Genomic DNA, 19,790 nt, shown 5'->3' with positions numbered 1-19,790 from the left:
TGCAGACTGCTCTGGCCAGATGGGGTGCAGAACTTGAAGCCTCAGAGGCAGACACTAGAGTTACAGGAATCTAGACACCCCTCCCACCCCCGGAATGAAATCTCCCGGGGAGGAGGGGGAGCATCTGTCATGTGACACGGGAGAGGACGAAGCCAACGGGAATCCATGCAAGGAGCTCCTTGGGAGCGCGCCCTGGACAGCGGAGCTCGCGGGGTGGAGACGGGCGGGAGCGGCGCCGAGGGCACACCCGCCGGGCCCTCCCCACGCTCACGGCCCCAGCGTGTGCCAGGCTCGCTGCTCGGGTTCACTCAGGACGAATCTGCTCTTGGGACTCGGCTTCGGGAGGAGCCCACGCACCGCGGGGCCCTGGCCGCTTGGCCGCCGGGACCGTAGAGCAGGGTCAGTGGGCTTCCCCTCACGGCCGGGATTTCGGCAGGAAACCCCGCGCGACAGATGTCGTTATCAAAAGTCCTTACTGGGCGAGGACTCCTAGCACGGAGGCTGACGGCCCATTTATCTGGAAAGCTTGAGCCAAACAAAGGTTTCCTGCGCTCTTGCTGGTGTTAACGTGGGGTGTTTATCATGAAGAAAATACTGTACGGCTCCGCGAGGGAAGGCCCTGCAGGAGGTTCCGGGCCGCCAAACCCTGGGCAGGTCCGCGATCCCCGCCGCTGCCCTTTTTTCAACTGCCTGTGGCACTGGAACCTCGCTGCAGCCTTGGGAGATCCCTTCCGGGTCGAAGCGCGGAGGGGGCGGGGCGCTCAGAGGGCGCCCTCCGGCCGAGGGGCGGGGCCTCTGTGGTACGACGTCGTGCGTGGCGCAGCCATCTTGGAACCGGGCGATGGCGTCCTCAGGGCGGAAGTGTGGCGTGGAGGGAGCCGGTGTTGTCACGTCTGTGACTCTCAGGTGTTCCCTTGATCTGGCTTCCCAGGCTCCTGTCAAGTTATGGTAGGTGACCTTTGAGGGGGCCGGACACCCCCACGGCGGCATTGGTGCGCGTGACCGGCCGCGGGACTCCGTGAAAAAAGGGGCGATGTTAGTTAGAGTCAGGCGACAGAGCCGGCAGGGTGCCTCTGCCTGACCCATGTCCCCCCTCTCAGGTCCCCTGTCTCAGGTCCCTCCTCTCAGGTCCCCCCCTCTCAGGACCCTTCCTCAGGTCCTCCCTCTCAAGTCTCCCCTCCCCACGTTGCCCCTCTCCAGGGACACCCTCCCTCCCTCCTAAAGGGCTGTTCTGGAAACCTGAGCTAGCCACTTAATTATTGTTCCAGGTGCGTTTTGAGGTGTGTCATGGAGTGGACACCAGGCAGTTTTGTGTAAAACTTACAGGCTGGGAAGACAGGTGACAGTGGACAAAGCTTGTATTCCAGCATGAGTCAGTTAAGGACTTGGGCGCTGTCCCGGTGGCCTGTGGCTTGGACAGCGAGTAGGGCAGGCTTGCAGGGTGGGGGAGGGGCGTGTTGGAGACAAAATTTGGTGAACCAAGGCACAGCAAAGGAGCCGTGACCTTTTGCACACCTGTGAAGCTGGTCTCCTGGGATCCACATCCAATCTTGCCCCAGCACCGTCTGCTAGGGTGTAGATGGCGGCTCCCACTGGGAGTAGTTGTGGCGTCTGGGGGGTGGAGGCTAGGGGTGCTGCTCAACACCCACGGGGGGCCCCACTGCCACCCTATCTTGGTGAGTCCCTGAATTCTAACTTGGAGGCCGCCTCTCCTTGTTCCTCCACAGCCCCTCCCTCCTTGAGCCCCCTGGCCTTGTCCTGGGCAGGGCCTGGGTTGTGCAGGTAGCCAAGTCCCACCTTCTGGGGGGTCCATCTCTAACGGGCAAATGCGTCAATGGCATGGTGAGAGTGCTCCCCGTGGTGTCTGGAGGCTCTGAGCCGGTCTTGTGCCGAGGTCTGTGGAGCTGCATCTCGGAGAATGGTCCCAGCAGCCCTGCCAGGACAGAGTTTCATGTTACATTCACCCGAATCCCAAAAAGACACCTTCTGAATCGCCACGACTTTGTGTGGTGGTGTCAGGCGGCTCCAGCCTCGGTTAGCTGGCTGGCCCACCCGTGTCCCCTGCCTGGCACTAGGTGGAGCCACAGGCCCATGCAATCACCTCCCTACGTTGCAAATGCCGGACCTAGCTTTCAAATTCGGTCTCAGGACCCCTTAACTCTCCTTAATAAATCCACTACATGTAAGCGTCACGTTTTAAAGAAAAACAGCATTATTTTCCCATCATTTTACGTTTGTGCAGATCTCTTAAAGGAGCTGCATTCTTGGCTCTGCTTCTGCTGAGTCGGTTCCGACTTTGCCTGTCAGGTACATGGTCGCTGGAATATCCCACTGTACCCTTTCAAGAGGTCAGGGGTGAGAACACATAGTTCTTCGCAGCCCTATGACCCTAGACCCACCTCGCGAACCATGTGTGGTTGACTCACGCCCTTTCTGGTGTTCTGTCCCCATTGATTTGCTGCTTTTTGATTCCTTTTGTTGAAGATAAGGAGGGTCAGTCATAAAATAGTTAGTATAATTTTATGAGGAGAAATGAGCTTGTGGAAATCTGATTTGTAATCAAGGTTACTCTGCCTGTCAGTCTTGCTGAGGCCCAGGTATTTGAGATTCCCAGAGGACACCGTCTGTGTCCGAGACTGGGTGATTGTGAGGGTCCTGGTCCTTTCACCTTTCGGGGTCTATGGAGAGACTGGGCTGCTGTGATTGTGGGGACATCTTGCTACTTAAAAAAATTAATTACAGACTTAATTAAAACTTTTTTAGAGCAGATTTAGGTTTACAGAAAAACTGAGCAGGAAGGACAGAGTCCCTGTGTGTCCCCTGCCCTGCGCACCCCCCATCACTAACCCCTGCGCTCGTGAGGTGTGCTCATCACAGTTATGCACCAACGCCAACACAGTGTTAAGTAGCATCCTCTTCCTGTGCCAGGCCCCTGTGATGTGTGGTCCTCACATCTCCTGGGCTCCTCTGGGATAGGGTCTCTGGCTTAGTGTTGATGGCCTTGACCATTCTGAGGTGTGCTGGTCAAGGATTTCGTAGGGTGCTCCTCAACTGGGGTTTGTCAGATGTTTTTCTCACAGTTAGGCAGAGAGATGGTGACTGCTCCTCGGACCATGACCTTTCTGTATGTCCTGCTTCCCTCCCCTAAGATTGAGAGGGGCTGGAGGCACTGAACAGGGTCCTTCCTGTCCTCCTCAAAGGGAGAAAGAGAGGGAAGGGGCGAGAGCCTGAGGGGATGGCAGCCCAGGGCCAGGAGAGCATGTGGTGTCATAGAAGCAGCAACAGCAAAGCAGGGCTGAGGGAGATGGACGCCCGATACCCTTGAGCATCTGGTGGGAGCACCTGGTGAGGAGCCCTGCGGCCCCTACAGTCTGAGGACTCATCTCAGGGGGAGCCGAGGCTCTGCTTTGGTGAGGGACTCCTTGGTCCTGGTGGCTGAGCTCTGTCTGGGGAGCACATGTCCTCCCAGCTCAGCCCACGTTCCCTGGATCCAGTGGGCCACCAGCCTGCTGTCTCCCAGCTGGGCTTGCTCTCAGGTGAGCTAATGGGATTGTGAGTTCAGGCTGTCGTCTCCTCAGACTCCCCCTTTGGCTTTTCTGGGAGGCCTCACTTTGGCCTCGGGGCCTTGAGCCACTGCTTTCACCTGCTTTGCCCCTCAGGATCCCCTTGAGGCTCTGAGGCCCCCGATGGTGCTAGTCATGGGTGACCAGCTCCTGCTGAGGGCCAGACTCCACAGGGAGCAGGCAGGAGGGGTGATGGGAGCAGGGGTGTGTGCACTGACGAGGTGGTGACTGTAGGGGCTGGCGGGTACTCTGGGCTGAGTGGATTGGGCTGGATTGGGAGGTGGGGGGCCCACTCCAGGCTGTCCCTGTCACCTTCCCAGCACTTGGGGTGGGAGCAGCCTGGAACCGTATGGCAGTCTGGGCCTTACCCCTCATTGTCCTGGTGACAACTGGTTTGTGGAAAAGCCTGTTTCCTTCCTAGAAAAAGAATGTTTGGCTCCACTCTCCACTGACATGTCCTTAATGAGTGAGGATGCTGAGTGAGGATCGAGGCTCCTGGCTTTTCATAAATGTTCTTAATGAGCCTCTGTTTCTTGTTGTCCCTCAGGCACAGCTGATGGGCAGTCTTCCCATCTGCAGGACCCGCCGAGGCAGCCCCCAACCGGGCAGCAGGATGTGGTCGCTGCCTTTGAGAGACGGTCTCCTGACCCTTCTTTTCTGTTGGCTCACGGCTTCTTCCAGACCCTCCACCTGTGTGCACCTCTTCGCCCCGTGGCCTCCCCAGCCGAGGAATCTGCTTAGCATTTAAAGCAGAAACAGAACCAGCCCTGTCCCCCAGAAATTGAACTTTTTGTTGTTTGTCTTCAGAAAAGCAAACCAGGTGTTGAGTCGGGCTCATCTGGATTGCTTCAGCCATGGGTGAACAGCCAGACCTTCCCATTTCAATATCCGCACGCCTCGTTTCTCCCTCCCTAGTGAGGGTCAGAGGTGCTTTGGTTGTGCATGACACAGGCTACCCCATTTCACTGCTGCAGAGCTCAGAGCTCACTGTGTAAGAAACAGAGGGAGGTAAGAGAAAGGAAAGCAGGATGGCCCCCTGCTGACCATGCTCCCAGGAGCCTTCTGTGCCCTGGGAGTTGGGCTCACAAGTGGTCTGGTGTTTCAGGGATGGGCCTTATTTTGGAGCCAGACTGCTGGGGTTCACATTCTGGTGTTGTCCCCTCCTGGCTGTGTGGCTTCAACTTCTCTGTGCCCTCGTTTCCTCACTTGTGAACTGGGGTTAACCCCACAGGGTGTGAGGATTAGATAAATTAAATCATGGAAGGGGCTAATGGTCAGTGCTGTGTAAGTGTCACCCCAGGGTGATTTTGATGATGGTGCTGATGACGATGATGATGATGGTGGTGATGATGGTGGTGATGATGATGATGGTGGTGATGATGGTGGTGATGATGATGATGGTGGTGATGATGGTGGTGATGATGATGATGGTGGTGATGATGATCATGATGGTGATGATGACGATGATGGACCTTTCAGCCTTGACTGAACCAGGTCCTGGAGCTACTGCTAACTGCTGGGACTCATCGAGAGGATGCCAGACCGCCATCCCATAAGACCAGTTCTAGCTCCATTCTTTCCAACCACCTGACTTTGACTGTGGAAACATGTGGGACTGTAATGTAATAACATTCCATTTCATCTCCTTAGTTTTTCTCATATTAGAAAAGAAAACATATGAAGGAATATAGTGGGTCCCGTGTAAAAACAAACAAGATGTGTGTAAACTCAAAAGCCAAAACATAATTTAGAGGATCATAAAAGGACTCGCTGCTTGGTCTTTTTTGATGCCCGAGTACATACTGAATTGACAAAATATTTCGGTCTCAGGCATTTCCAAGCACATGTCTTGTGTAGGAATTTAAGAATGTTTGTGTCTTTATTTTTTTTGGAAGGGGAGGGGAATTTATTCATCTTATTCCAAGTGGAAGAATATCTGATGTATCAGGACAGAAATCTTGTCTTTTGTTATTGTCGCAAAACTTTATCAGAGGCTCTAAACACAACCATGGTTTCACTGGAAGAGTAAACCCCGGAGAGACGGGATGCTGGAGGTGACGGGGAGGCGGCGCGTGTGAGCAGGACGCTTATCCAAGCCGCTCAGCAGCATCGGTATAGCCAGGGTTCCAGGAAGCAGCCAGCTGAAGGGTCTCTGTCAGAGGGTGTTCTTGTGACCTGTACTTAGGGTATCGTGGACCGTGGGCCACTGGCTCGGCCTGGGTTGGGGAAGGCTCTGGCATGTCCGGCCACCCGCTTCCTCACCTCTGTCCCCGGCTTCCTGGAGTGAGGACCTGACACGGTTCCTCTCCTCTGCTCCACTGTGGGCTCCCAGGCTGCCGTGGGGGCCACACTTCCTTCTTGGTTCCTTCTTCACTCGGTGTTCTAATCACCCTCATGTGGGAGATTGAGTGGCCCTTAAAAGATCTGCTGGGCCGGGCTTCCCTGGTGGCGCAGTGGTTGAGAGTCCGCCTGCCGATGCAGGGGACACGGGTTCGTGCCCCGGTCCGGGAAGATCCCACGTGCCGCGGGGCGGCTGGGCCCGTGAGCCATGGCCGCTGAGCCGGGTTCGTGCCCCGGTCCGGGAAGATCCCACGTGCCGCGGAGCGGCTGGGCCCGTGAGCCGTGGCCGCTGGGCCTGCGCGTCCGGAGCCTGTGCTCCGCGACGGGAGAGGCCACGACAGTGAGAGGCCCGCGTACCGCAAAAAAAAAAGATCTGCTGGGCCTGGTCTTGGAGGAAAGAGCAGATGGAGCCTGTGCAGCAGCGAGTCCTGCTGACCCCGGGGACTTGGTCAGCGCTGGGTGACAGGGCAGACGTGTGGTTAAGGGCCCTGAACGGGATCAGGATATGCCACGCCAAAATATAGCACCTTGGCGTGAGGTTTATTTTGAGCTGAAGGCATTTGAGAATCAATAGATGCAGAAAGAGGCCTTTTTGGAGCGTTCCTCATCTGAATAAGAGCAACTTCTGGGAAATAAGGCTGCCGTAAATTCCTTCTGTCTGTTCCCAGGGGGGATACTGTGAATAAATCCTATCCCAAGTTCCTTCTCGGGGACATTATTACATACCTTCTTATGTTTCGATTGTTCTCTTAATACCCGTTTGTCTTTCCTATAGAGACTTGTTTTTCCTGTAGAAAGGCTTTTCTCCCGGCTCCCTTTCCCCTATTAAATTAGGTATATAAGCATCTAATTGAAACCATTTACTGAGCCAGCTACTTTTCTTGGCTCCCATGTGCATGGGAATGAACTTTTTTCTTCTGTTAAATCTGTTGTCAGTTTAGTCCACACACCTCAGTTACTGAACGTGAGAGGGGAAAGGAAAAGGTATTTCCTACCCTACAGCCTCCTTCACCACAGAGGCTCCGTAACTTGGCCAGACATGGAGGTGGGCTGAGGCGACGGGAGTGGAGGGGGCATATGGGGATGTGAGGGCAGGAGCCGGACTGCCCTCCTCCCCTCACGTGTGACATCACGCTCAAAAGCTCACCAGAATGAGTGCGAAGATGGAGCTTGATTCCCTAGGCAGACACTGTCAGGCAGGAAGGTGAGTGAGAAGAGAGGTCCCAGCGAAGGCAGGCAAGGGTTGTAGAGAAGGGAGGGGCGTGCCTTCTACAGGGCGGGCGATGCGTCATCGTCTTGGGGGCTACACATGTCAGAAAACTGAAAAAAATTTTAGCTTTTTCCTGTATTTGGTTTAAATTCGGTTCAAAATGTCCCACGTAGGAAACAAAAGGGGGATTTGCTGTGTGCTACCACCGTACCCTGAACTTGTCATCTCCTTGGCGCTCAGAGAGAACAGCGAGTCCATTGGCTCCATCACCTGAGCCAACAGGAGCCACTGGGCCTCAGCCAGCTCTGGTGACCTCTGCCCTCAGGAGGAGCTGGGAGCAACCTGCGTGCAGGACGTCTGCCCCTCCTTCTGGAAGCCACACCCTAACCAGGTGCAGATGTGCTGGGCGGAGATTTGCTGAGATGATTTTGAATGTTTATCATTGGAAACCTAATGTTCAGGTTGCAAGTGTGAGAGGTCATACCCGTATTTTCATGTAGATACAGAAGAACATATTTTCTGAATTTCGGGGAGCTCCCTTAAATCATGATGGTTTTTCAGGGCAAGACGCTCCAGAACGTAAGAGAGTTAAGATGCAAAATGCTTTAACACGGCTCTCTAGCATCGCGTGTGCTTGGAGTACATCTGTTGAGAATTTTACGTGGGCCCTGCTTTTGTGGAAACAAATCTGAATTGCCTGTTTATCAAAGGCAGATAATTAAGGGGATACTGAGCTCGTGGTGCAGGGAATGGACGTGGTGACACAACTTTGAAGTGGTAGAAAAATTATTTGTCACTATTGTAAGCTTAACGGTGACATCTGGTGTAGCTACGTGTTTTCTGGCTTTTTCAGTTGAATTTTGGTTCTTCAAACTCTCTCCGGGATTGAAGGTGACAGTGGGCTTGGGTTTCAATGGTGTGGAAGCCCTGGCTGCTGTCTTACGTTACTCGGCTTGAGGTGTCAACCTGACCTCTGGGTCATTCCTTATGCTCTGGGATAACTGAGATCCATTTCTTCCCAGGAGAAAATAAAATATAAAATACACTGGATGATAATGTCCTTTGATCAAAGATCCTTAACAAGGGAACACCCAGGAGATCATTAAAAGGCTGAGATCACCCCTCCCCCTATTTCCAAACATTGACCAAAGGTCACAGCTTGTGTACTGGAGGGCATGCTGGATGACCCTGCAAGCCTCACGTGAACACCGGGACCCTGCACGCCCAAGCCTCCTACATACAGGGCTACAGAAAGGCGAGTGGAAACAGGAGAAAGACAACCCCATTAAAAAATGCACTTCCCCAGAGAAGATAGGTAGATGGCCAACAAGCACCTGAAAAGATACTTGGCAAAATGCAAATCAGAACCACCACGAGATACCATTTGCCCCCTCTCTGGTGGTTATAATAAAAATGCAAAATGACAAGTGCTGGCGTAGATGTGGAGAAATTGGAACCCTCGTGCATGACTGGTGGGGATGTAAAACAGTGTAGCCGCTGTGGGAAACAGTCTGGAGGTTCCTCAGAAGGTTACGCACAGAGTTACCAGGTGACCCAGCAGCTCCACTCCTGGGTGCACACCCAAGAGAATTGAAAACAGGCACCTGAGCATATATCTGCCTGCCCATGGTCATTCCTGCACAGTCACTGCAGCCGTAAGGTGGAAACAGCCCGTGTCCATTGACGAATGATGGATAAACAGAATGTGGTCATCCATACAAGGGGGCATCATCCAGCTGTAAAAAGGAATGAAGTGCTGACACACTACAATGTGGATGAACCTTGAAACCATTATTCTAAGTGAAAGAGCCCAGACAGAAAGGGCCACATACATGACATGAGTTCACTTGTGTGTGAAACATCCAGAACAGGTAAATCGAGAGACAGAAAACAGATCAGCGGGTGCCAGGGGCTGGGGGAGGGGGTGGCAAGTGACTGCTAATGGGTATGGGGTTTCATTTTTGGGTGACGGAAAAGTCTGGAACTAGACAGGTGTGATGGTTGCACGAGGGAGACCAGCGAGACTCCTTCCCCGTCTGTCCGAGTGAGGACAGTGGGGGATGGTGTCAAGGGTGCAAGTGTGTGGTGCTGAGAGGCCGCCTCTCTCCATCCGGCCCTTCCCACAGGGTTTCACGAGCTGAGAGCTGTAAACTGGGGTCTTGGAGGAGCCACCTCCTCCTCCCCGGCAGGAGGAGGATGTTTCCTGTGGTGGCGAGGGGCACGGAGGTCCGGGAGCCACGGTACAGCCCCACGGCTTCCCACGTGGTCTGTTCTCTTGGCAGGTTTGGCTGCAATGAGTTTTGTGTGGCTGTTAGACATCTTCCCAGCAGAATCCCCGGAGAATTCTAAATTTCAGTTGCACTCTCTAAATTTTCATTAAGAGCTTTCACCCAGAGAAAATGATGGATTAGATTTTACCGTTGGAAAGAAGCCAGATAAAATTAGATGACTTTTAGTCCCCATGGCCTGCGCTTCACTCCCTGCTTTTTTCTAAAGTCTTTGCTCTTCTCTCTTGGTTCCCAGCAAACAGGTGCCTGTGGATGTTTATTCGTTGAAAATACTGATGTGTGCAGCTCCCTTTGAGCCTCTCTGCTTTTGTTTCATGAGTGACTTTGCTTTCGCGCCAATCTCTTCAAGTCTAAGACAGCTTTGGGCCTTGGGCTCCATGTTGGCCAGAGTGTGGTTTCTTCCTTGTCTTCAGTAAAGCTTGTTAGTTGTTAGAACTTTATAACCGTAAGCTGATAGAATATTTTGCTGCACAAAAGAAATTAATCTGATTCCTTGTCTGTCTCTTCTTTTCTCTTCCAAACTCTCCTTCTTGGCAAAGTTAACCCACTGTCCCGTCCAAGTACAATTAGGAGTTTGCCTCCCAACCAGCCACTTTTAGCAAAGCTGTGTTCTGATAGGCGACTGTCTTCTGTTACCGTGTATGGATGGTGAATTGTGAAAACAACTATTATTTCTTCCCGCATCAATACAAGGAAGAAAGATTATTCTGCACAAAAACTAAGACTTAGGGCTTCCCTGGTGGCGCAGTGGTTGGGAGTCCACCTGCCGATGCAGAGGATACGGGTTCGTGCCCCGGTCCGGGAGGATCCCGCATGCCGCGGAGCGGCTGGGCCCATGAGCCATGGCCGCTGGGTCTGCGCGTCCGGAGCTTGTGCTCCACAGTGGGAGAGGCCACAGCGGTGAGAGGCCCGCGTACAGCAAAAAAAAAAAAAAAAAAAAAAAAGCACACAACAAAAATCTAAGACTTAGATCGATCTGGAGGAGCTGATGAAACACCATTGGGGAAGCCCCCTAAGGCGGTTGTTGGTTACAGGGGGCGCGGACATCGGTGTTATTCATGCGAGTTGTCGTTTTCTTTAAATTCCACATGGTGTTGGCTTCAGCACCACGTGCACTGAAACTGGAACGATACAGAGATTAGCACGGCCCCTGCGCAAGGATGACACGCAGGTGCGTGAAGCAGTCCATATCTTTTCAAGATCATTAAGTCAGTTTTTCCAGAAGAGTGATTTTCAGATGGGTACCCTGCCCCCACCTCTAGGAGGCTCTGTCAGGATTTTGAGACAATATGGCCTGAAAGAAAAATCACATTAAATTTTGTTATGGTTTGCATTTGGAAAATTTTCTAAAAATAAAACATTTTTATTTCACACTACTAACTGTGGATCAGAAAGTATGACAAAGTCTTCCTGGCTGATAAGGCTGCGTGGAATATACATTCTAAGAGAGTGATCTTCAGGGTAGGGAGAGACAAGTACAGGTGGGAATTTTGTGATGAGCGCCAAGACTGCTTCTAAAGCTGCCAGATTCTCCTTTTCACCTGTGTTCCTGCAGTTCTGTTACTTGCCACTAGATGTGTGTGAGTGCTGTTAAGGACTGCAGTCGTTAGTATGATAGATCTATTCCTGGCGATCAGAAGATACGCATAAATTCCACGTGGAATTCAGCAGAGATCTTGAGCAGGTTTCAGATGCCTCGCTCCCATGTTTCCCAGCATCTTAAATTAATTGTGTGGGAAAGCTCTCCACTTGCAGCAAGGGAGATTTTTGTGCTGTATTCAGACGTGGGCGGATCCCAGTATGTGTTACCTGGAGCCTGGGAGGAACCTGTGGTCCGGGACGCGGTCAGAAGGACCCGGTCATAAACGACAGGCTTTCCAGGTGAAAACCTCCCGATTCTCCTTCTGTGGTGCCAGTTTCGGCAGACTAACAGCACCCACCAAAAAGCATCCTTTCCGTCCTCCTGCCCCCAAATTTTAATGTCATTCCAAAGGTGCTCTCTTGGCAGCTGAAAGGAAAGTTTAATGGACAGTTTTATTGGTTTCTCAAGGCTGTTTCAAGATGATGCCGGAATCCCTTGGAATGTTTCTGGGACCGTGGATTCAGGGAACAACAAATCACCACCAACTGGGGGCCTGAGACAACACTGGTTCTCTTGCAGTCTGGAGCCTATCAGAGATTCAGGTGTCTCAGGGCTGTGCTGCCTCTGGAGGCTCTTGGGGGCTGGAGGGGGAGGATCCTTTGGGCTTGTCCAGCCTCTGGGGCACCAGGTGTCCCTGGGCTGTGGCCGCATCACTCCAGCCTCTGCCTCCATCTTTGTGTGGTTTCTCCTCTGTCAGGACTCCAGTCGGTGGATTGAGGGCCACCCTGATCCAGGATGATCTCATCTTAAAGATCCTTCACTTTATTACGTCTGCAAGGACCCCGTTTCCAAATAATGTCATAACCTGATATTCAGGTTGTATTCATCATGTTTTACAATTTTCTGTACCTTGTGATGTCTTGACATCTTAAGAAACCTTGCTTCCAGACCCCATACCACCTCCTTATCCACCTCTCACACACGGTGCCAACATTCCCCCTTGCCCTTAATCACACAGGAAGAGGGACCAGACAGCTGGGGACAACCCCAGCGCCCCCGGAACTGATAAAGGCTCTCCTAGGCCTCCCCCGGCTCCTGCTTCCACTCGGGGGCTTCCCCATGGCCTTGCATGTGTGGCCTCACCTCTAGGACCCTTGAGTCTAATAAACTGTCTTCCCGAGCTATTCTTCTGTGCCCACACATGACCGACCATCTCATAAGAGAACACAGAACAGTCTGGGCACAGATCAGGGTGGATGTGGATGTCTGGGGACACTTTTCAGCCCCCACGTGGACTGCACACACGTGTACATTGGCGTTAGGCCAGCAGGTCTGGCCGCTGTCCCCCTCCCGTGATGCACACCGGGACAGGGTGGCCAGTCACCTGCTGGGATGACCCCATCCCAAGGCTGAGGCCCCGGGAACCTCCATCCGGGCTCTGAGGTGCTGCTGACTCTGTGCATTTCAGATAAGCAGGAAGTTCCTGAAAGGAAAACCACAAGCTTTATTTTTATTTAATTCCAGCCATTCTGTGGTTTTTGGAGATGGTCTTTAAAGATTTGTTTTTGATTTTTATCTCAAAGAGAATGCAGAAAAGCCCATGGGTCAGGCTCCAGAGAAAATACACACAGAGAAGAGAAGCAGCGAGCTTGCACCAGGCAGCTGTGGGGAGCAGGCAGGATGGGCCTGGGGGGCACACTCTGGAGGAGGAGCTGCGGCCCCACCAGCAGGCGCTGCTGCCTGGAGCCCCAGCCTGGGCCACGCAGGGTGAGTCCCCACAGGCAGAGGGGCTGACCAGGCCATCGGGTTTAGGGGAGGTCTGCTTTCATTGTCACCGGCCCGGAAAGCACACCAGGTTCCTTGTCCCCCCCCCGCCCCCCCACCCCTGCCCCTGGCCATAGTGAGGGTGACAGTGCCTCAGGGGTCCCATTCGATGCCGCAGGGGACCAGCTAGAGGATGGAGAGATGGCTTCCTAGAAAACACTGTGAGGGGTACCCATTTTGGGTAGGTCAGATGGCCGGGGAGAAAGAAGGGCCTTCTCCCTGAGAGCTGACCCTGGCCCTGGCCGAGAGCTGACCCTGGCCCTGGCCCAGAGCTGTGGCTCTAGCTGCACCCCTGGGAGGGAGGAACTTGCTGCGAAGGCAGACCCTCTGAGAGCAGAAGTCTTGCCTGGAGCAAAAAGTCCTTGAGGTCTTCCCTCTGGGTCCTGCCCCCTGGATTCTGGGACGGTCTCTGTGCCGAGGGAGGGTCACCAAGTTCTTAGGGAAAAACCAAAGCAAATTCAACGTAAAAGCTAATCTGTGCTGTAGGGTCTTTTGGAAAGGGAAGACGCTATGACAAGTCAGCGTGCCCCAAGCCCACCTGGGTGGACCCTGTGTCAGTCTTGATGCATGGTGGGCCTGGAGAACAGGCCAGCATGTGAACATCTCCGTCCCCTCTGTCTGGACTTGGTGACCTTCCGCTTTTGAAGAGCAGGGACCATGGCCTCGTGGGGACCTCAGTTTGGGTCTGTCTGATGTTGCTTCAGGACGGGGTTCATGGGTTTGCACCTATGCAGGATTGGGAGGGTGTGATTTCCATGTGGCTTGTTTCTGGCAGTGTTCACTGTGATGGTCCATCAGTACCATGTCCGCCATGCCTCTTTCCCCCGCCGTAACCTTAGAACTCCAAAGGTCTTGCTCCTCGTCGGACTCTCCATTCATTCATTCATTCATTCATTCAATGTCCTATTTCATGCTCCTGCCCCAGAGTCTGGGCCTTGGCCGGTGGGAGCTCCTCTTTGTGGGTCTATCCTTACTCTCTGGACTGAAGGTGTTCAGGCTCTACTGTCCCCGCCCAGCCCTGGACGTGGCCACTCCGCAGAGCCTGGTGCCTTTCAGTGAGAGGTAGGATTTGGAAGGTACTCCAGGTGCTCTTGGACGGAGCTAAGGAACACGTGAACGTGCACACACACGTTTGTGCACTTTGGTCTGTAGCCACTCGGATTGAAACTGAGTTCACAGCCATATGCCTCCCGATTCCACCCAACTCCACAGCCTCCTCGAATTTCTGCCTCTGTGTGTGAGTGACTCCCTACCGAACAGCGGAATCCCAGTCTTGCTGCTCAGAGCACTTGTCTCTGTTCTCAGTCCTCCGCGTGTAACCGCTTCCCCCTGCGGCCGTGGATGCCTGCTCTGTGGCTCCTGTCCCTGGTGAGGACGCCTGCCTTGTTCCGTCCCACCTAGAAAGGGCAAAGCTGGTCTGGGAGTAAGTGAATAAGGAGGCAGAAGGGCTCCTCAAAGCTGGGGTGTGCGTGTGCACACGTGTGTATGTGTGTGAGCATGTCGGCACAGCTAAGACACTAATGTGTGGAACCAGGGTGAGGCGTGTTGGCCGCGGCACCTGCTCCTGCATCTGCACGTGAAGCGGGGCCCTGCCTGGCTCCTCCGGTGAGTGGACGCCCCCAGTGACACCCGGGGCTGACAAAGTCCTCTCTTGGACACAACTCTGCTTAGCAGTGCTGGTCACCTGGGGTCGCCCTGCAAACGTCAGTGCGGCTGAGTTCCTACCTGTGCGGGACACTGCGGTCACTAGACTTTCTGCTGGGCTCTTTGTCGCCGTCCCCCCCCCGCTCTCTGGTCTGGACCCCACCCCCTCGGGCGGCGCACAGACGCGGCACAGTGTGTGCAGACCCCCTGTCTGCCGTGTCCTCGCTTCCTGTCTGCCTCCCGTCCCTTCTCTCCCCTCACAGCTGCTTTAGGGCCCTGCTTTGCCCATTATTTCTTTTCCTTTTGGGGGCCCCCTATGCATCCCATTTAGCATTTGAAAGAGCCCACGTTTGCACTTGACAAGCTGGAGGTGGTTTCTGGCTACAGCGGTGGGGCCAAGTCTACATCCTGTGACAGGGACCGACCAGGGAGGGGGTGTCCTTGCTCCTGGGCCGGAGCTTTCAGGCTGGCTCATGGGCTGATGTTTGCACCTTGGGCTCAGGCCTGTTTGCTTTCAGGGTCTGTGTTACTTTTCCCAGGGCTGCCTAACACACAGGCTTGGGGCTTCAAACCACAGAAGTGCATCCCCTAACTGTCTGGAGGCCAGAAGTCAGATCAGGCCGCTCCCTCTGAGGCTCCAGGGGAGGCTTCTCCTGCCTCTTCCAGCTTCTAGTGCTGCCTGCAACCCTTGGCGTCCCGGCCTGTGGACGCATCCCCCATCCGTCTCCGTCTTCATATGGCTGTGTCTTGCCTCCTCCTCCTAGAAGGCCGCCAGTCTTAGCGGATTAGGGCCGCCCTGCTCCAGTAAGACCTCATCGTAACTAACTACATCTGCAAAGACCCTGTTTCCAGACAAGGTCCCATTCTGAGATGTTGTGGGTCAGGATGTCAACATCTATTTTTGGGGACACAATTCAGCCCATAGCAGGATTCTGGCTGTACCGTCTTGTATTTGACAGTATCAAAATTATTTAAGGGCTTCCCTGGTGGCACAGTGGTTGAGAGTCTGCCTGCCGATGCGGGGGACATGGGTTCGTGCCCCGGTCCGGGAAGATCCCACATGCCGCGGAACGGCTGGGCCCGTGAGCCATGGCTGCTGAGCCTGCGCGGCCGGAGCCTGTGCTCCGCAACGGGAGAGGCCGCGGTGGTGAGAGGCCCGCGTACCGCAAAAAAAAAAAAAAAAAATTTAAGTTTTAAAATATTTAATTTTTAGGGATATGTACTGAAACATGAATTTTTTCCCCACCCCAGTGCTCCGAGTTCCTCCCCGAGTGATGGCCACCCCACGTTTCTCGGTGTCCTGGGGACATTCTGTGTGCACAGAGCCCTCCACACACACACCCTTCTGCACCTTCTGTGGTCTTTGTGTGGGGTTGTCTCCATCTGCCCGGCCCTTCTTTGGTGGATGTAAGGAGCCGCCGTGTGGACGCACATAATTTAGTGATGTTAGACGGTAGTAGAAAGTCTGGACATAACAGAGAAGCTCTTCTTAGAAGCTGTGCTCACAGGCACAAGTGTGACCCAAGTTCCTGCAAGGAAGTGCCAGGTCATAGAGCGTGGCATTTATAATTCAGTTCTTTAACTTTTTATTGTGAAATGATCTCACATTTAGAGAAAAGTTGCAAAAATAGGTCAGTGAATCCTGCATTCCTTTCTCCCAGATCACCCAAAAGTCAATGTCTCCTATGTTTGTCTTCAGAGATTAAGTTGCATAATGGTGCCCCCCTCAACCCTAAATATTCCAGGGGTGTGTATCCTAAACATGGGGCGTTCATTCTCCTATGACTGAAGCATAAGTCAAAATCAGGATGTTAACCTCGATACAATACTAGGTGTTCTCTAATCTGCAATTTGTACTCACATTTCTTTAATTGTCCCAATAATGACTTTTGCACACTTGTTAGGTTAATTCCAAAGTGTTTCATCTTCTTGGTGTCTGATGTTGATGGGGGTTTCTGTACCAGTTATTTTGTGTGGACATGAAGCTCTGGATTTCTGTGTGATAATTTCATGCCTTTGTGAACTTGCTTATTGTTTGAGTCCATTTTCCCCATTGATTCTCTATGGCCAGACCTGCTGTCCAATGTGATAGTCACTTGTAGCTGTTGAATACTGATGCAAAAGCACTAACCAAAACATTGGCCATGAGAATACAACCCTATATAAGGAAAATAAAACACCACAACCAAGGGGGATTTATCCCAAGACTCCGAAGTTGCTTCACTATCAGAAATTCTATACATAAAATTCACTATATAGACAGATTTCAGGAGAAAAATCACATGATTCTCTCCATAGGTGCAAAAAAAGCCCTGACAAAATTTAATGCCCATTGCTGATAAAAATATATGTGCAGGGACTTCCCTGGTGGCACAGTGGTTAAGAATCCGCCTGCCAATGCAGGGGACACGGGTTTGAGCCCTGGTCCGGGAAGATCCCACATGCTGTGGAGCAACTAAGGCCGTGCGCCACAACTACTGAGCCTGCGCTCTAGAGCCTGTGAGTCACAACTACTGAGCCCACATGCCACAACTACGGAAGCCCACGCGCCTAGAGCCCATGCTCCACAACAAGAAAAACCACTGCAGTGAGAAACCCATGCACCACAGTACCACAGTGAAGAGTAGACCCCGCTCGCTGCAACTAGAGGAAGCCCACGAACAACAATGAAGACCCAACGCAACCAAGATAAAAAAATATATATATATATGTGCACATAAAATAAAATGAAATGAAACCAAATACTCGGTTCCTCAGTCACAGGAGCCCTATTTCAAAGCCCAATAGCTGCATGTGGCTGGTGGGTCCTGTTTTGGACATGGAGGATGTGGAACATTCCATCATCACAAAAAGTTTAATTGCACGGCATTGCTCTAGGGTTTTCCAGGTAGATGATCATAGCCTCTGCAAATAGAGAAAGTTTCATTTCTTTTCCAGTTCTTATGATCCTCACTGATTTTTCTTGTCTGATTGCAGTGGCTAATGCCTCTGTACAGTGCTGACAGTAGCATCTCTTGTTCAGGGGGGTGATGGGTTTAGGAAATGGTATATACATTTTGTTATGTGAAGAAGTATCTATCTATCAATATCTATTTTCCTTACTGTTTATATTTTTATCAGGAACGGGCATTAAATTTTGTCAGGGCTTTTTTTGCACCTATGGAGAGAATCATGATTTTTCTCCTGAAATCTGTCAATATAGTTAATTTTATGTCTGGAATGTCTGATAGTGAAGCAACTTTGGAGTCTTGGGATAAATCCCCCTTGGCTGTGGTGTCTTATTTTCCTTGTATGGGGTTGTATTCTGATGGGCAATGTTTTAGTTAGTGCTTTTGCATCAATATTCATAAGTGATATTGGCTTGTAAATGTCTTCTTTCATACTGTCTTTATTATAGTTAGGTTACCAATGTTCTTCTTGCTTTAGAAAAAGAATATAAAAGTTTTCCCCTCATCTTCAATGCTGTGGGATAATTTGTAAAGCTTTAAGACCGTCTGGTCCCTTGCTCTGTGGTGACCTAAATGGGAAGGAAATCCAAAAAAGAGGGGATATATGTATATGTATAGCTGATTCACTTTGCTGTACAGCAGAAACTAACACAACGTTGTAAAGCAACTGTACTCCAAAAAAAAAAAAAAAAAAAAAGACCATCTGGTCCTTAAAGATTTGGTAGAATTTATCTGTGAAATTACCTGTGCCTATTGCTTTTTTAGGGGGACAGGGGCCTCAGTGTTTCCTGGTAACTTTATTTCTTCTATGGAAATAGGTCTAAGTTTTCCATCTCTAACAGGGCCAGGTTTTTAAAAATTAATTAATTAATTAATTTTTATTTTTGGCTGTGTTGGGTCTTCATTGCTGTGTGCAGGCTTTCTCTAGTTGTGGTGAGGAGGGGCTACTCTTCGTTGAGGTGTGTGGGCTTCTCATTGCGGTGGCTTCTTTTGCTGTGGAACGTGAGCTCTAGGCGTGTGGGCTTCAGTAGTTGTGGCACGTGGGCTCAGTAGTTGTGCCTCGTGGGCTCTAGAGCACAGGCTCAGTAGTTGTGGCGCACAGGCTTAGTTGCTCCACGGCAGGTGGGATCTTCCCGGACCAGGGCTCGAACCTGTGTCCCCTGCATTGGCAGGCAGATTCTTAACCACTGTGCCACCAGGGAAGTCCTCCTCTTGTTATTTCTTTTTTTTTTGGTTTTCTTCTCTTTTGTCAATTAAGTTAACTAATGGATGACCTATTCTGTTAATTTAAAAATTAGGATTTTGGTTTACTAATCATAATTATGTTTTTTCTGTTCTTTACCCTGTAATACCTCTTCTCATTTTTATTATTTCCTCTCTTATGCTCTTATTGATTTACTTAGTTCTTTTTCTAAGCTTTGTTTGGGCTGGGAATTTAACTTTTCATCTTTTTAAATAAAAATGTTTAATATTGTGAATTGCTCTATGATTAGTGCTTTAAATGTATTTCATAGATTCTGATGTGTAGTGTTTTCACGTCATTGTTTTTCTTAGAAATTCTATACTTTCGGTTGTATTTCCCCACTCATCCAAGAGTTAATAGTTTTAAAAAAAATTTTCCACATGAAAGTCTTTTTCTGTCTGCTTTTTGACACTTAACAACTTGTGGTCTTATTGCATTATGATCAGTTCTATAACATTTCTACTTCATGGAACTCGCTGATGCTTCCTTTGTGACTGAATTAGATTTCTGTGGCTGTGTAACAGATTTCCACAATTCGGCGGCTTGAGCCACACCTGTTTACCATCATCTCTCAGCTCCGTGGGTGTGAGGCCCCGCCCAGCTAGCCCCACTGGGGCAGTACAGGTGGAGGCTGCAGTCTTTGTGTGTGGGCGTCTCAACGAGGCTCAGGTGGGCAGCGTGAAGCCCTTGGCGAGTGTAATCACAGGAGTCCCAGCACCTTTTTCACATCCTGTGGCAGGCCCCACCCGCATTCAGGGCCCTGGTCACGGTAGGGTCTCGGCCCCACTTGGGCCTGGGCTGTGGTCAGCGGGGCTCGTCCTCTCTCCGCTGGGACCCCCAGCCTGCGCCCCCTCCCCACCTGCATGCGCCCTGAGCAGAAAGTTGAGCAGTTCGGAGGTGGAGGCCGGAGTATGATTGTCCGCAGGTGGTGGGCTTGCTTCCCTGCTGGTTGTGCACGAGGTCTCCAGCGCCCCTTCAGAGATGAGGGAAGAGAAATCGAGTGAGCTGGTGGGTACGTTCAAGGGACGGGGTCCGGGTTGATTTGTGCTGCGCTGACCGGCTGTCGGGCTGGTCCCCCGGGCAGGGCAGCATATGTGGGGCCATGGGGAGGTGGGGGCCTGTGAGTGGATGGGGGAGGGGCTCAGGCT

At 51.8% G+C, this 19,790-nt stretch overlaps 1 long non-coding RNA gene and 1 other non-coding gene across 2 annotated transcripts in view; both read left to right on the top strand.

The window, feature by feature from the left end:
• Positions 1-844: 844 nt before the first annotated feature.
• The window catches only part of LOC114487537 (uncharacterized), a 37,442-nt gene continuing 18,496 nt past the window's right edge, over positions 845-19,790 (top strand). The window contains exons 1-2 of the long non-coding RNA XR_003682725.2: positions 845-948; positions 4,111-4,571. This is a non-coding gene — a long non-coding RNA (uncharacterized lncRNA). The remainder of the gene's footprint in view (positions 949-4,110; positions 4,572-19,790) is intronic.
• On the top strand, positions 10,493-10,596 carry LOC112064868 (U6 spliceosomal RNA). Its single transcript, XR_002891722.1, has one exon. It is a non-coding gene; the product is annotated as a U6 spliceosomal RNA (small nuclear RNA).

The sequence above is a fragment of the Physeter macrocephalus genome, chromosome 14, assembly GCF_002837175.3.
Source record: "Physeter macrocephalus isolate SW-GA chromosome 14, ASM283717v5, whole genome shotgun sequence".
NCBI lineage: Eukaryota > Metazoa > Chordata > Mammalia > Artiodactyla > Physeteridae > Physeter > Physeter macrocephalus.
The sequence above is the reverse complement of the archived record's forward strand: the minus strand, read 5'-3'. Positions and strand labels throughout refer to the sequence as shown.